The sequence below is a fragment of the Hylobates moloch genome, unplaced genomic scaffold (genome assembly GCF_009828535.3).
Source record: "Hylobates moloch isolate HMO894 unplaced genomic scaffold, HMol_V3 SCAFFOLD_11, whole genome shotgun sequence".
Classification (NCBI taxonomy): Eukaryota; Metazoa; Chordata; class Mammalia; order Primates; family Hylobatidae; genus Hylobates; species Hylobates moloch.
In genome coordinates, this window is record NW_026652286.1 from 33,944,341 (window position 1) to 33,962,297 (window position 17,957).

Genomic DNA, 17,957 nt, shown 5'->3' on the forward strand with positions numbered 1-17,957 from the left:
CGAGCAATGTTAGTGACCTCTTGGTATAACAACTGCCTAATTTGCAGGGCTAAATGGAATATTGGAAGTGCACAGGATTCTTGGCTGGGTCTGTGGCTGCTCCTTAGCAAGTAAAATTAGCTAACACTGCCCAGGGATCCACTGGCTGCAGTTAATAATCCTGAGAGTTTGTGAGAGTGTGGATGGGGTAGAGAGGTCCTTGGGGCAAAGGGGATGATGAGGACCAAGGTGGGAAGAAGAAAAGGCTGATAGATCCCTGGCCTAGTTTGAGGGACTGATTTTGGGCCATCCCCAACCAGGGCCAGGGGTGGAGAGTGGGGGTAGGGTGTGCCAGAGGTGATGGGGAATAGTTAGCTTGGCTGGGGAGTGGGGCAGAGGATGGGGAAGGTCGGGGCATGGAGTCAGAGGCTGAGGATACTCTGTTCACGAAGGCATCTGTGCTGCTGCTTTAAGAGCCAGGTGACCCAGTGTGACTCAAAGTTAAGGAGAGGTGTTCACACCACACCAGACCCCCACTGAAGGTTTAGGGGGCCACCAACAGAAGACAGACAGCTGCACCTGACAGAGCAGTACAATAAACCAAGGGCACCATCAGCAGGGACAGGATGGCTTCCAGGCAGCAGCCTGCAAGCAGGAGTGGAGAAGCATGAATGGACTCACACCTGAGCGCAGGTAGGCAGAAATACCTGGGGGTTACTATGAGAGCACCTGAAACTCCTCTGTGAGCAGATGGGACTCATAGCTCTCATGATGTGAGATTCAATGTTAATTCAATCATATTTTATACTCTCAGGCTGAGGAAGCCAGGTGACTTGAAGTGACACAGGTAAGGCTAGCAAAGGCCAACAAATAGTAAGTGTGGCTTGTGTGGCTTATGTGGCTTTCTGCCTCCTGCTTAACCCCCTTTATAATAAAAGGCCCTTCTGGTCCAGATTCCACTGTTTCGTATTTCAATAAGAACCCTCTTTACTTCACCTTATTGGCATCATTTTGCACATAGCTCAGCTCCTCCATATTGTACTAACCATAAAATGAACATACATTCTCTGTTGCCTGGCAACATAAGAAAAAGCTGATATATGAGGCTAAGAGAATAAGCAGAGATAATGATATTTACTCATCCATTCAACAAATATTTAGCCTAATATGTGCTAGGCATTGTGTTGATTCCAAAAAAATTGTATATTTATTTCAAAATAAACTTGATAGTACAACCGATGCATCTACAAAATACATTTTTGTTTTTGTATTATGCTTTTTACTTCTTGTATGAGATTTTACTATAAGAAAAACTAGTATTTACTATGACATAAAACACACACACACACAACAAAACCTTAGCAACTGCTGGCTAAACAGCGTAACATGTAGCACACTTTCCTGCTTTCATATGTCATTCACTTTTAAAAATCATAGTTGGACAAGCTGCCCCTCAAGTGGGTGATCACATGATTTGCATGCAGACATAAGCTAAGAGAAAGCAGTACCAAAAAAATCCTTGCCCTCCAAAGAGACTATAACCTGATTGGAAAGGTAAGAGATATTCCTGAAATAACTACATTCCCCACAAAGAGACAAGCACTGAGTAGACTACCTTCATAGCCCCCTGTTAGGGAATGAAGCCATGTGACACGTTTGGTGTCACTTTCAGGCCAAGCATTTAACTGTCTATTCAAGACCTTCCAGTGCTCTCTTTTCCTCTGGCACAGCAATCAGCACCATTTGAATTGTGTCAGTGCTATCATTTTGGGTCCCTGGGTGTTTGCTGTGAGCAGAGCTCCCTCCTAATGCATGATAGATACATAGCAGGAATGAGAAAGAAACCTGTTTTTGTTTTAAGTCATTGAGTATCAGAGATTGTTTGCTAACACAGCATAACCTGGGTTATTCTGACTGAGAAACACTAACAGGGTGAAATGGCCAAATGTCTAGGGCACTTTAGAGAATAGAGGATCTTGAAGAACTGAGACCAGCAAACACAGGTATTTTTTAAGGGTGTTCCAGGAACTACAGGCTGCCAAGTTTGACTTTTGCTCTCTACAAGAATCTAGATGGAACAGGTAAAAAGAAAGGTCTGTGGGCCTGTAGAAAAGAAAGCAACAATCATAAGTAATCAGTGCAGTTCACCAAGGACAATCACAGCCAACTAATTTTCATTTGCTTTCCAGACAGGTTTTATGGCAGGGTCTTGGCAGGTAACAGATGGCGTACTCAAATTAGGATGACATTAAAAGAAAGTTGTATAAAGGGACTATATACAAAGATGAACATGATGTACAAAAATTACAAGGAATAGTACAGAATCTTGGGCTAGTAACAGTGGGGATGTTGCTACCTCTGAGCATGAAGGGGTGGGGGCAGCCTGAACCCTGGAACTAGCAGCGTGCAAACAGAGGGACTAAATGCAGAGACACTTGCCCAGCCAGAAGTGACCCTGCATTAAGGGAATTTGGAGATATCCTAAATTCCGAACTCCTCCTTCTCTTTCCTTCCAAACTCCTTTGTCTCCATTGACCAAACTCAACTGAAAATTCAACCAGAGGGCCAAAAAGCCATTGATGTAATCCATGCGGTCAGCTCCTGGGGCACAGAGCAGGGTGGACAGGGTGGAGAGCAGGTCTGCAGGGGCCAATAGAAGATTTCCAGCTGAAGACTATTATGGAAATCAAATATTCTAAATGTATCTGGACACAAGTGAGGTATTTGACAAGGAATGTCAGGAATTCCTTGAGGAAAAAGTGAAGAAATTCATGCCAGATACACATATCTGGTTGAACAAAGCACATGTCATTGACGTGATATAAAGCTGCTTATAGAAAGTAAAGTACCGACTTGTGGAAATAAAAAATAAGATTTATTATTGTTTTTATTATTGTACTATAACGAAAAGGTGCTAAATAAGAAAGCAATATTGGTCACAGTCTCATTTGTGCTCCAGTGGCACATTGCATTCATTCCTTGGAGTGGGTGGTGGACAATGGAGTTTCACTACTTCAGCTTGCACCTCCATCTCACCTCTGGCAATAGCACCTTCATATTTTCCAGGGAACTTAACCCTAATCCTTGTGTTTCAGATGCGGTCAATTGCCATACCGCATCTCCTAATCCCCAACTCCAAAGGATGGACACTGGAATGAGTCAGGCCAACATTCCCACAGCCACTAGCCAGAAAGATGTTATCTTGCCCATGGGTTACAGTATTGGAAAGATGCAAGTCTGGAGCAATGGACAGCCATCTTCCCCAGCTCAGCAGGAGAAGCCATCTATGATAAGAGAGTTCATGATCCTCACAAGAAGTAAGGAAAAAAAAATCTATTGAAGAAAAATAATTCTAATAATATTGTCTGAGTTCCTGGATCAAACTTACTGATGTTAATCCCCTCTAAATTTCTCAGTTATATGAGCCACTCTATTAACTTTTTCACTTTTGCTAGCTTGAGTTAGATTTCTTTTGTTCACAACAGAGATGTCTAATTAATCTACTTGTATTATACCTCTTCCAATATTAACCTCACAGTGCCATCAAAATTTATTAAAATACATTTTAACCCAAATAAAGGCTAGAATAGTAATAACAGCAGCTACCATTGTTGAGTGCTCAGTAAATGTTCATGAGATAAATGATTGTCACCAAAGTAAATGAAAGCCTTGTCAAACAACAGGGTAAGGCCCAGCTGAGGCCACATAGTCTTGGATCCTTCTCTAGGAATTTCAGTGCTCGCCTGCCCCAGCCCTCATATAACATCTGCACTACTAGAGAAGCCACAGAAGGAAAGGAGGGCCGTGGTCAGTGTTGTCCCTTCCTTGCTCCATTGCTTTCGCCTTGCTCAAGCTGTGATTTTAGGCCTTCTCTTGGGTCACATGCAGGGAGAAACAAGATTTGAAGAAAAGAGCAAGGCCTTCCATACATAATATTGTAATCCAGCTTTAGATCCCTGTAGGTAGCAGATGCCAAAGTACTAGCTCTTTCTTTCATGGAATACTTTTTGTGGGTTTCTCAGAGACCCGCTACCCGGGGCTCCTTTACTATACCATCCATAGCTGTGAGTGATGCAGCTGCTCCCATCCTCAAGCCCCTGATCCTTTGATACATTCCAGGAAGCTTCTCTGTAGTGGCATGAGGTCCCTGGGTTGGATCCCTCAAGCTGATTAATGTCCCATGGAGGGTATGGCCCTTGCCCGGCTATCAGCACAATCCACCTAATTCACTCTGCAGTCCTCTCTCCTTGTTCTGACATCAGAGTCATCTCCAGCCAGGCTCACCTCTTGGCTTCTCCAGGCATGAGTCAGGCATCAGCTTCTGTACTGTATAAACTCATGAAGCTTCCCTTACTTGTCTGAAATTGGAGGAAGGGCACTATCCTCCTCTCTTCTATGGGCAGGGGAAGGAAATCACACAGCACTCCAACAACTCTTCTCAAAGAAATCTCCACTCCCCAGCTCTCTTTCTCTCAGCCCCTACTTTCTCTCACAAATGGTCAGAATAGTGGGATAAGGCTCATAATCATGTTGGAGATTTCCAGTTGGCAAGGCCTGCCTAGATGGCCAAATTCCTTTCTTTAGTACTGTACCATCCAATATGGCAGCCACTAGCTACATAAATATGGCTAATGAGCTTTTGAAGTATGGCTGATCCAAACCGGGATTGTACTAAGTGTAACAGACACAACAGCTTTCAAAGACTTTGTATAAATAAAATAATGTAAAATATCTTATTAATATTTTTTATATTCACTAGTTGTTGAAATAATATCTTTGACATATTGGAATAACAAAATATCTCAAAAATTGATTTCATCTCTTTTTATAAAATAAGATGTGGCTACTAGAAAATTTTAAACTACATACATGGCTTACATTATATTTCTATAGGTGCTGCCTTAAAATGTATGGGCACTTGGCTTTAAGGCCTGGACCAAAACTCAAAGAGTCTGTTATATGATATTTGTAAATCCCTTAGCCCGCTGCCTGGCACACATTAAGCATGCAATCATTAGGATAAAGGAGGGACTGGAGGTGGGAGAAGAGGAGGAGAGGTTGTTGTTATTTTTGTGGTAGTAGATGATGTTGTTACTGGTATTATTCACCTCTGTTTACCCATCTGTAAAATAAGAATAGTAATTGCTGTTCCACTGACTTCACAAGATTGAGGGTAGTTTGAGGGAAATAAAAGCTCTTTAAAGTGTAAATAGCTGCATAGACAGCGGTTGTCCCAGTACTAATAATCATGGTGGCCACTGTAACATCCTGGCTCCTGGCGGTAACCAGACCTTAGCTCAGCTGCTCTGGCCGGCTGGCCTGGGGCCCAGCAGCTTTTTTAATTTGCATGAAAACCTGCATAATGGGTCTGCCGCCAGGTGGCAGTGAAAGCCACGCTGCGGTCCCGCTAGGTCCCCTGAAGTGCAGTCCCACCTTGTTCAGGAAAACAAGTTAGTTCCCTGAGGACTCCCGGGTGAAGCACTTTTTGCTGCTAGGCACTGTGAGGAATACAAAACTTGTAAGGCACGGTCCAGCTCTTCAGGAGCTGCAGTGTGTTAAACAAAAGTGATCCAGGCTGTTGTTTTGGACTGAGCTCCTGCGCTAGGCCCAACAGACCAGACCAAATCAAAGTGGAGTCACTCGTAGTAAATGCCACATGATCAAACTGAAACTTTAAGGAAGCAACAGATCCCAAAACAGGCCTTTTTTTCCCCCCCCTGAAAACAGGGGATTCCAATCTACCCAAATCAGCAAAATAAGAAAGTCCCCTCTACTTTAATCCTTACAGAAAGGTAGCCTGAAGTAACCTGATGTAAACCGATCGGCTTTTCGAAAGTCTTTGATTCTGTTTCTTCATCCCCACCTCACAAAACCCACTCTTCTGCCATTGCCCAGTGGGAACTCTTATTCTATCTTGTTGAATGGAGGCTGCCCCAATTCAATCACGAATAAAAGCCAATTAGTTCTATACATTTGTGGTAATGTCTTTTGACAAGTGTAACAAAGGAAATGACCCCCAAACAACCCATCCAATAGAGGAGATCCCAGCTAGATCAGAGGGAGGACGGCCACTGTGGGAGCCCTTGGGAGGCTGTGGGAACAGGAAGAACTCCCTGAGATGTGACATTTGAGCTGGAGTTTTATGAAGGACATCTTCACTTGGTTGAGAAGAGTAGAGGAGGTTACAGGAAGAGGAATAGGCAAATGCAAAATACACATGGCCCATTTGGGAAAAGGTATGGGCATTTGGACATGAATGATGAGGGGGTTGAAGCAGATGAAATTAAGAGCAATGAAACCCAGAATCCTCATAAACCATCAACTAGTAAGGTGTCAACAGGTGCTTCTGCTGACACTGACTGGGATAATGGCATTGAAGATGCTTATATTTTAGAAGCTACTGAAGATGCTGAATTAGCTGAAGCTGCAGAGAACAGTCTTCTCAGTTACAACAGTGAAATGGATGAAATTCCTGATAAACTAATCACGCAAGTACTATACAAGTACCTAATTCACTATGGACACTTATGTCACCAGGCTATAATTTGCCTGATGTCTGTGAGATTTGATAACAAATATATTGTCATTAAACCTGTTTACATAAACTAAGTTTTATCACTTTGTTTTCCAATTTTTTCTTTCTATAAACCAGTTTTACCGAAAATTAGCTTTGGTGTACTTAAATTCAGTAGAAATCTCCTTCTTAATCAAAATTAGTTTATGTTCACATCAAGTTAATTTTATGTTTATTAAAACTCTTATATCTGGGGCTGATTAAGATACGACGTCAACAGTTTAAAATTTATTACTCAAGATATTAGCCAGAAAAGATGATCACGGCCTTTAAAACTATTTGAAAACCAGATGCCATTTAACATTGTTCACAGTCATTTAATTTGAATGACAAATATTAGGTTCTGATAACTAGGCCTTACTTATTTGCAAAAAAAAATTATTTATAAAAGTATAGTTTCAGAAGGTAACAGTAGCATGAAACTAACATTTCTAAAGGCACATTTTAGTAGGCTGCGCTTCTTTCTGGTCAAGGAGCTTCTCTAATTGATGGTTGATATTTTGCAGGTGATTTTCAGCTCCCAAAATTGTTAAAATAACAGAGCTGGAAGGCTGGATGAATTATACGTTTCCTTTATGTTTGGTTCTTTCTCCTGGACATCTGAATAATCTTGATAAAGCCATTTTAAATTAGATAAGAAATAAGCTGCATTCCTAAGGGAAGACTTTCTCTCCTTAAGTTTATCACATTTTGTTTGTAGTTGTTTCAGCTGTGGCTCTAATGAAGCAGTTCATCCTAAACTTCAATCAAACGTTGCCTTTTCTTTTCAATATCTGAAATCATCTTAGCATTCTTCCTTTTCAAACTTTTCAACATCTGGACTTCTTTAAACATTTTGATGGGTTCTTTTTAATGTTAAAATAAAATGTGTTGATGGCTTTCTTACAAATTTTAGATTCTATTCTTTGTTTATACTCTAGGAGGATTTTCTCGAATGTGGGCAAAACAATATTCAACTCCATGATGTTACTGGTTTTCTTATAGACACCAAATATGCACAATGTTGGAATCATCTGAGTCAATGGCTTTACTTCTTGATTTCTTCCTTTTGTCATAAGACATCTTTCCTTTTTCTGAGTTTTCAATTAAATTTCTGTTGCCAAGGTCTCTTTCTCAACAGAGGGCTGGGCACTAAGAGGTCCTATCTTTTTAGAAGTGCCATTAATTCATTCCTTTTTATGGCTAAGTAGTATTCCATGGTGTGTGTGTGTGTGTGTATATATATATCTATATACACACCACGGTTTCTTTATCTGCTCTTTGATTGATGGGCTGGTTCCACGTTTTTTCAGTTGTGAATTGTGCTGCTATAAACATGCATGTGCAAGTATCTTTTTCGTAAAATGACTTCTTTTCCTCTGGGTAAATAACCAGTAGTGGGATTGCTGGACAAATGGTAGTTCTAGTTCTTTAAGGAATCTCCACACTGTTTTCCATAGTGGCTGTACTAGTTTACATGCCCACCAGCAGTGTAGAAGTGTACCCTGTTCACTGCATCCATGCCCATATCTACCATTTTTTAATTTTTTTTTTTATTATGGCCGTTCTTGCAGGAGTAAGGTGGTATCACATTGTGGTTTTGATTTGCATTTCCCTGATCATTAGTGATGTTGAGCACTTCATGTTTGTTGGCCATTTGTATATCTTCCTTTGAGAATTGTCTATTCATGTCCTTAGCCCACTTTTTGATGGAATTGTTTTTTTCTTACTGATCTGAGTTCGTTGTAGATTCTGGATATTAGTTCTTTGTCAGATGTATAGATTGTGAAGATTTTCTCCCACTCTTTGGGTCATCTGTTTACTCTGCTGACTCTTCCTTTTGCTGTGAAAAAGCTCTTTAGTTTAATTAAGTCCCAGCAATTTATCTTTGTTTTTTTTTTTTTTGAGACGGAGTCTTGCTCGGTCGCCCAGGCTGGAGTGCAGTGGCGCAATCTCGGCTCACTGCAAGCTCCGCCTCCCGGGTTCACGCCATTCTCCTGCCTCAGCCTCTCCAAGTAGCTGGGACTACAGGCGCCTGCCACCACGCCCGGCTAATTTTTTGTATTTTTAGTAGAGACGGGGTTTCACCCTGGTCTCGATCTCCTGACCTCGTGATCCGCCCGCCTCGGCCTCCCAAAGTGCTGGGATTACAAGCGTGAGCCACCGCGCCCGGCCTATCTTTGTTTTTATTACATTTGCTTTTGGGTTCTTGGTCATGAAATCCTTGCCTAAGCCAATGTCTAGAAGGGTTTTTCCAATGTTATTTTCTAGAATTTTTACAGTTTCAGGTCTTAGATTTAAGTCTTTAATCCATCTTGAGTTGATTTTTGTATAAGGTGAGAGATGAGGATCCCGTTTACATGTGGCTAACCAATTATCCCAGTGCCGTTTGTTGAAAAGGGTATTCTTCCCCAACTTTATGTTTTTGTTTGCTTTGTTTAAGATCAGTTGGCTATAAGTATTTGGGTTTATTTCTGGGTTCTCTATTCTGTTCCATTGGTCTATGTGCTTATTTTTATACCAGTACCATGTTTTGGTGACTATGGCCTTATAGTATAGTTTGAAATCAGTAATGTGATGCCTCCAGATTTGTGCTTTTTGCTTAGTCTTGCTTTGGCTATGTGGGCTTTTCTTTGGTTCCATATGAATTTTAGGATTTTTTTTTCTAATTCTGCGAAGAATGATGGTGGTATTTTGATGGGAATTATGTTGAATTTGTAGATTGCTTTTGGCAGTACAGTCATTTTCACAGTATTGATTCTACCCATTCATGAGCATAGGATGTGTTTCCATTTGTTTGTGTCATCTATGATTTCTTTCAGCAGTGTTTTGTAGTTTTCCTTGTAGAGGTCTTTCACCTCATTGGTTAGGTATATTCCTAAGTATTTTATTTTTTTGCAGCGATTGTAAAGGGGTTGAGTTCTTGATTTGATTCTCAGCTTGGTCACTGTTGGTCTATAGAAGAGCTACTGGTTTGCGTACATTAGTTTGTACACCATTTGTATTATTAATTTGTACTTTTCCAGATAATATATTATCTGGAAACTTTGCTGAATTATTTTATCAGTTCTAGGAGCTTTCTGGAGGAGTCTTTAGGGTTTTCTCAGTAAACGACCATATCATCAGCAAAGAGCAACAGTTTGACTTCCTCTTTACCGATTTGGATGCCCTGTATTTCTTTCTTTTATTTGATTGCTCTGGCTAGAATTTCCAGTACTATGTTGAGGAGTGGTGAGAGTGGGCATCCTTGTCTTGGTGCAAGTCTCAGAGGGAATGCTTTCAAGTTTTCCCCATTCAGTATTATGTCGGCCATGGGTTTGTCATAGATGGCTTTTATTATATTGAGATATGTCCCTTGTATGCCAATTTTGCTGATAGTTTTAATCACAAAGTGATGCTGTATTTTGCGGAATGCTTTTTCTGTATCTATTGAGATGTCATGTGATTTTTGTTTTTAATTCTGTTCATGTGGTATATCATATTTATTGCCTTGTGTATGTTAAACCATCCCACCATCTTGGTATGAAACCCACTTGATCATGGTGAATTATCTTTTTGGTATGTTGCTGGATTCAGTTAGCTAGTATTTTATTAAGGATTTTAGCATCTATGTTCATCAGGGATATTTGTCTATAGTTTTCTCTTGTGGTTATGTCCTTTCCTGGTTTTGGCATTAGGGTGATATTGGCTTCATCGAATGATTTAGGGAGGGTTCATTCTTTCTCTATCTTGTGAAATAGTGTCAATAGGATTGGTACCAATTCTTCTTTGAATGTCTGGTAGAATTCTGCTGTGAATCTGTATGGTCCTGGGCTTTTTTTGTTGATAATTTTTTAATTACTACTTCAATATCACTGTTGGTCAGTTCAGAGTATCTAATTCTTCCTGGTTTAAGCTAGGAGGATGAGAGTCCTGGAAATATCTTTCCAAGAATTTATCCATGTCTTCTAGGTTTTCTAGTTTATGAGCGTAAAGGTGTTCATGGTAGCCTTGAATAATCTTTTGTATTTTGGTGGTATCAGTTGTAATATCACCTTTTACGTTTCTTATTGAGCTTATTTGGATTTTCTCTCTTCTTTTCTTGGTTAATCTTGCTAATGATTTGTCAATTTTACTTATCTTTTCAAAGAACCAGCTTTTTGTTTCATTTATCTTTTGTATGTGTTTTGTTTCAATTTCACTTAGTTCTGCTCTGATCTTGGTTATTTCCTTTCTTCTGCTGGGTTTGGGTTTGGTTTGTTCTTGTTTCTCTAGTTCTTTGAGGTGTGATCTTAGATTGTCTATTTGTGCTCTTTCAGATTTTTTTTTTTGAGACAGGGTCTCACTCAGTTGCCCAGGCTGGAGTGCAGTGGTCGATCTCCGCTCACTGCAAGCTCTGCCTCCTGGGTTAATGCCATTCTCCTGCCTCAGCCTCCCGAGTAGCTGGGACTACAGGCACCCGCCACCACGCCCGGCTAATTTTTTTGTATTTTTTTTAGTAGAGACGGGGTTTCACCGTGTTAGCCAGGATGGTCGTGATCTCCTGACCTTGTGATCTGCCTGCCTTGGCCTCCCAAAGTGCTGGGATTACAGGCGTGAGCCACAGTGGCGCCTGGCCTCTTTCAGACTTTTTGATGTAGGTGTTTAGGGCTATGAACTTTTCTTAGCACTGCCTTTGCTGTGTCTTAGAGGTGTTGATAGGTTGTGTCACTATTGTTGTTCAGTTCAAAGAATTGTTAAATTTTCATCTTGATTTCGTTTTTGACCCAATACTCATTCAGGAGCAGGTTATTTAATTTCCATTTATTTGCATGCTTTTGGAGGTTGCTTTTGTAGTTGACTTCCAGTTTTATTCCACTGTGGTCTGAGAGAGTGTTTGACATAATTTCGATTTTCTTAAATTTATTGAGGCTCATTTTGTGGCCTACCATAAGATCTATCTTGGAGAATTTCCATGTGCTGTTAAATAGAATGTATATTCTGCAGTTGTTGGATGGGATATTCTGTATATGCCTGTTAAGTTCATTTGTTCCAGCATATAGTTTAAATCCACTGTTTCTTTGTTGATATTCTGTCTTGATGACTTATCTAGTGCTGTCAGTGGAGTATTGAAGCCCCCTACTATTATTGTATTGCTGTCTATCTCATTTCTTAGGTCTATTAGTAATTGTTTTATAAATTTGGGAGCTCCAGTGTTAGATGCATATATGTTTAGGATTGTGATATTTTCCTGTTGGACAAGGCCTTTTATCATTGTATAACGTCCCTCTTTGCCTTTTAACTGCTGCTGGTTTAAAGTTTGTTTTGTCTGATATAAGAATAGCTACTCCTGCTCGCTTTTGGTGTCTATTTGCATGAAATGTCTTTTTATACCCTTTACCTTGGGTTTGCATGAGTCCTTATATGTTAGGTGAGTCTCTTGGAGGCAGCAGATAGTTGGTTGGTGAATTTTTATCCATTCCACGATTCTGTATCTTTTAAGTGGAGCATTTAGTCCATTTACATTCGATGTTAGTATTGAGATGTGATGTACCACTCCATTCATCATGCTATTTGTTGCCTATATACATTGTTTTTTTGTTTCTGTTTTTTAAATTGTATTTTTGTTTTATAGGTCCTGTGAGATTTATGCTTTAAAGAGGTTCTGTTCTGATGTGTTTTCAGGATTTCTTTCAAGATTTAGAGCTCCTTTTACCAGTTGTAGTAGTGGCTTGGTTGCGGCAAATTCTCTCAGTGTTTGTTTGTCTGAAAAAGACTGTCTCTTTCCTTCATATATGAAGCTTAGTTTCACTGGATACAAAATTCTTGGCTGATAGTTGTTTTGTTTGAGGAGGCTTAAAATAGGGCCCCAATTCCTTCTAGCCTGTAGGGTTTGTGCTGAGAAATCTACTGTTAATCTGATAGGTTTTCCTTTATAGGTTACCTGTTGCTTTTGTCTCATAGCTCTTAAGATTTTTTCCTTCAGGCCAGGTGCGGTGGCTCATGCCTGTAATCCCAGCACTTTGGGAGGCCGAGGTGGGTGGATCAAGAGGTCAGGAGTTCGAGACCAGCCTGGCCAACATGGTGAAACCCCGTCTCTACTAAAAATATAAAAATTAGCTGGGCATGGTGGTGCATGCCTTTAGTCCCAGCTACTCAGGCAGGAGAATTGCTTGAACCTGGGAGGCAGAGGTTGTAGTGAGCTGAGATTGCGCCATTGCATTCCAGCTTAGGCGAGAGAGTGAGACTTTGTCTTGAAAGAAAAAGAAAAAGAAAAAAGATTCTTAACTTCAGATAACCTGGTGACAATGTGCCTAGGCAATGCTCTTTTTGCTATGAATTTTCCAGGTGTTCTTTGTGCTTCTTGTGTTTGGATGTCTAGGTCTCCATCAAGGCCAGGGAATTTTTCCTCAATTATTCCCCAAAATGTTTTCCAAACTTTTAGATTTCTCTTCTTCCTCAGGAATACCAATTATTCTTAGGTTTGGTTGTTTAACATAATCCCAGACTTCTTACAGGCTTTGTTCATATTTTCTTATTACTTTTCCTTTGTCTTTGTTGGATTGGGTTAATTTGAAGACCTTGACTTCCAGCTCTGAATTTCTTTCTTCTACTTTTTCAATTATATTGTTGCGACTTTCCCGAGGGTTTTGCATTTCTTAAGTGTGTCCATTGTTTCCTGAAGTTTTGATTAATTATTTATGTTATCTATTTCCTTGAATATTTCTACCTTCAATTCTTGTATGATTTTTTGGATTTCCTTATGCTGAGCTTCACCTTTCTCTGGTGCCTCCCTGATTAGCTTAATAACTAACCTCCTGAATTCTTTTTCAGGTAAATCTAGGATTTCTTCTTGGTTTGGGTCTACTGCTGGTGAACTAGTGTGACTTTGAGGGTGTGTTAAAGAACCTAGATTTGTCATATTACCAGGGTTGGTTTTCTGGTTCCTTCTCATTTGGGTAGGCCAGATGGGAAGATCTAGGCCTGAAGGCTGCTGTTCAGATTTTTTGTCCCATGGGGTGTTCCCTTGATGTAGTATTCTCCCCCCTTTTCTTATGGATGTGGCTTCCTGGGAGCTGAGCTGTAATGATTGTTATCTCCCTTCTGGGTCTAACCACCCAGCAAGTCTACCAGGCTCCTTGATGTTATTGGGGGTTGTCTGCATGGAGTCCTGTGACATGAACCATCTGTGGGTCTCTCAGCTGTGGATACCAGCACAGTATTTGGGGTGTCTCCCAGGTACTGCAGGAGCAACCCGCTTCCTTTAGGGGGTCTGTGGGACCTCTCAGATTTCCTGATTTATTCCTGCAGTCATTCTGGAGCAAAAATTCATGATGCAAGCCTCCCCACACTGCTCTGTCCATCCAAGTTAGAGCTGCAATCTAGTCTTGCCTCCGGTTCGCTATCTCTCAAATACTTCTTGAAGTTCCCAAGGAATATTTGGCATAGAATCATGAACCAATCCATCAGTTTTAACCAACGCTTGGCCCCACCCTCTAGCTTGCCCTGGTTCTCCCTTGTCAACGTCCTCTGATGTCATATCTGCATAAGGGAGCATCCACACACCCAGAAATGGCTGTTCCCTTTCTGCTTGAGCCCAGAGTCTCACAACATCTGTAACTCATCTCTCCATCAGGACTCACAAACATTTCAAGGGGCTTGGCAGAAAATATACACCCCCAAAAAATATCCTATCTCCCTCTTCTCTCTGTCTTCCATCCCAATTAAATTATAATTGCTTATAATTTAAGCAATTATAGTACTATATATTATCCATGGGGGCTAACAGTACATAACTGTCATGCATATCAGCTCATATAAATAGAGTCCAAGAGGGTGACCGGTCCACCAGTTCTGACTCCCAGTTTGGGTTCAACTAGGACACTCTTGTGCGTATGTAACTACAATGTAGCAGTGACAAAAGCTATCTAGTTGCAAGACAGGAAAAGGGCATGTAAACCAGACAAGTATATCTTGGAGGAGGGGCATCTAAATTAGCCTTAAGCAATTAATAGGAAAAGTTGAAGGGATGACAGAGGGATGACATTCCAGACAGGAGGAACAGCATAAGCAAAGTTGCAGAGGCATCAGCTTGGTGTTGCTAGTGTGTAAAATGCAGGGCAGGGAAGAAGAGGTGAAGTTGGAGGAGTCAACAGAAGCCAAATGAAAGATGGTTTTATAGATGATATTGAGGAGATTGTACTTTCAGGCAGCAGAGAGGCCATTGAGGGTGTTTAGCAGAGGAGAGGATGATTAACTGTGTGCTTTAGAAAGATTCTTCTGGTCACCTAGAATAAATTTGAACAGTGTCAAAGAGGAGGAGTGGACCTACCAGGCAGGCTGTTGGAAAGATTAGGGTAAGAGGTTATAAGGAACAGGGCTGAGCAGTGGTTAAGGAGAGCAGGAGGAGGAAAAGGAAGAGGAGGCAGAGGAGAAGTGGGAGGAGGAGAAGGACGAGGATTGGGGCAGGTTCATAAGTAAAGAAGAGAAGGACAGCTCTCAGAATTATGGCTTAAATACCACATGTATTGTAGGCACTGACTAAGACAGATAACATAGTAGAAGGGAGAATTAGAAGATGGGAAGTTCCTTTCTGAAGATGTCTGTGATACCTTTTGGGAGTTGACAGGTGGACCTGTGGAAGTATGCATCTGAAGCTCAGGAGAGGTGTCTGAGCTGAGGATATAGATTTGGGGTCATCAGAGGGGAACTTTTGTTTGTGGATGGGTTATTGCCGGAGAGCATCTAAAGGACAGAAGAGTGCTGAGGGCAGAGCTTTGCGGGACATTGATGTGTAAAGAGCAGTCAAAAAATAAAAATAAAAAGTCAACAAAGTAGATTGGGATATCATTGTGATAAGTACAGTCAAAGGAAGGGAGAAACTCAAGGAAATGAATTGGTCAACAGTACCAATTGGTGCGGAGAGGTCAGATGCAATCAGGACTTAATTTTCAGCAAGTCCTGATTGCATCTGACTACATCAGATGTGCCTAGCCAGATTGCAATGTGCTGAAGTTTGGGTGGCAAGGGAGGGAGTTGAGAGAGAAAGGATAGACAACTCTTTTAAGTTTAGAGGTGGAAGTAGAGAACAATGAGGCATTCGTGTGAGGAGGAGCCAGTATAGGGAGTGCCTGTCTCTCCACAGAGTATATCAGAGCAGGCTGCCAGGGTAAAGGGAAGGAAGTGGACAGCAAAAGGCTAGAAGGAATAATTGATAGGTAGATGTCCTGGAATGGTCAAGAGGGAAAGGGCACATTAACACAGGTAGGAGCCTGGCTTTGAAGGAGAAGGGATGTGGCTGAGACCCAGGAGGGTGTAGGTCAGAGTCTGTAAGTTAGAGGGGTTTCATGACCAATGTTCTCTGTTATTTGAGAGAAAGAATCTGGACTGATTATGAACTTGTGGAGAGTGGAGAAGGCACAAAATGGCCACCGTGGGGAGTGGGCAAAGCAGCCCACCAGGGCTGTTCAGACAAGTTGTGCTTTGGTTTTGGTTTTCTTTCCCTACTGCCTGTGTGCAAGAGAATTTGCCCCAGCAGAAATCAACCTGAGAGTGCATGCTGATCCCCTTTTTCCTTTCACTTTTCTCCAAAAGAAAAGTGTCTTGTGAAAGCGTAAGCTTTCTGAGTCTGTGGCCCTCCCACCTGTCACAGACACCCACTGCTGATGCCCCTGACCTCATTCCACTCCTACATCTTCCCTACATCTTCATCACCCCTCATTTCTGGATTTACTGCAGCTTTCCCAGTTCCTCAAAGCTCAGCTGCATCCTGTGCCCAGACACCTCAGGCTTTGGGACCAGCAAGAGTCCCATGGAGCCCAAGGACTAGCTCTTCTGTGCCCACCCATGCCTCCTGAGCCCAGGCCTAGACTCCTACTTTGGCAGTTATTGCCTGCCCAGCCCTGCCCGTGGCCTCATGACTAGTACTTTCTCCCATAGGGTGACTTCTCAATGCCTGACACTGGCTTCTGGGCTCAGAGGCCATGTGAATATCTGACTAGCTGAAGCCCTCTTGCTGAGGGTGCAATCACCTGTCTGAGGGTTGCTGTGCTCCGGGCGATGTCACCCTCACTATGAGTTCCTTGAAGATAGAGAAGGTGTTGGAGCCACAGTTATCTCATCAGCCCCTGACCAAGAACCTGACACAGGGTCCATTTGTGGACAGACACATGGGAAGATGGACAGATGGGTAGATGTGCGGATACATGCACTGACCACTGCTGGAGTCTGCCATGTGACCCCTGCCCTGACTGCCTCTCAGTGAGGCTCTGTGATAAGTCTGGTCCTCACTGCCTCCTGGTGTTTCAAAAGATGAGTCCAGTTGGCTCCAGACTTTCTAAATAGGAGGCTCTTAGAAGTGGTAAGCAGGTTGGAAAGGTCAGCGAGAAGATCTGCCTTAAACTTGCATTTCCATTGCAAGCACCGTTTTTTGTGTGGTAGAAATAGAGATGTACCACTGCACTCCTCTTTGAAGAAGGACTTGCTGCACAACTGCAGGGGATGTAGCCAGCAGACAGCCTTCAATGTCAGTTCCTTCCAGGTCTACCTCACCTGCAGAGTTGCCAAGCCCAAAATCATCAGTCTTTATCTGGTGCCTGAGAGAGGTGGGGTATCAAGGCTTACCCATTGCAGCTTGATGCACCACACTTTAACAGGCAATACTGACTCCTGCGCTCCCCGCCATGGGGCTGAAACTTTATCAGGCCTGCAACACAGTTTGATTTCTTTCTTTGCCCAATCCAGCTTTCACTCCCTTCTTTTCACAGGTATTGATCCCTCATATAGATCTTGAGCCCAAATTTCAACCCAACCCAGAGTCTAGTCTGAAGAACCCAAAGTCCACATTACTTAACTTACAGATCAATATAAGTAGCAATATTTTCTAAAATGCTTATATGCAAGCTTTTTATGATAGAAAAATTATCCCTTTCAAAGAATAACAAGGGAAGGCTATGGGATGTTAGTGGAGATTATGAAGAGGCTAAAACTCCCTCCAGTCTCCCCTTTTCTCTAATATTGACTTTTGGTGGGGCTCTCCGGTTTGAAAGTCCTAAGGGTGCAGGTGAACTTAGCAAAGGGTACATCGGCAACAGGGAGCTTGTTGCCCTTGCCTAGTGAGTCAAAGAAAGCTTCAGGTTTCTTTCTAGACATTAGGTACTTCCTTATTCAGACAGCCAGAAACACTACCAAGATTAGATTGAGGGTCAAAAGATGAGGAAGGAAAAGTGTTCTCTACCTAGTGACACACTGTCAGCTTGGACCAGGCTGCTTAGAATCCAGGAGAAGTGTGAGTCAGGCTAGCCAGGAAGATGTCAGCAGGGTACAAACAGCAAAGCAGAGCCTCACACGGCAGGGTGGTTTCCTAGTTGCCTTTGGACCATTCTCTGTCTGGTAGGGAGCCAACAGGAAGTTCTCTGGGCCCAGCCAGTGAGTTCAAGCTGGGAGCTGAGTGACTCCGCAGATCCCT

General features: G+C 42.0%; 1 pseudogene; it reads right to left on the reverse strand.

Annotated features, from left to right (window-relative positions):
- Positions 1-6,984: 6,984 nt before the first annotated feature.
- LOC116476129 (centromere protein U-like) lies at positions 6,985-7,716 on the reverse strand (annotated as a pseudogene).
- Positions 7,717-17,957: the final 10,241 nt, after the last annotated feature.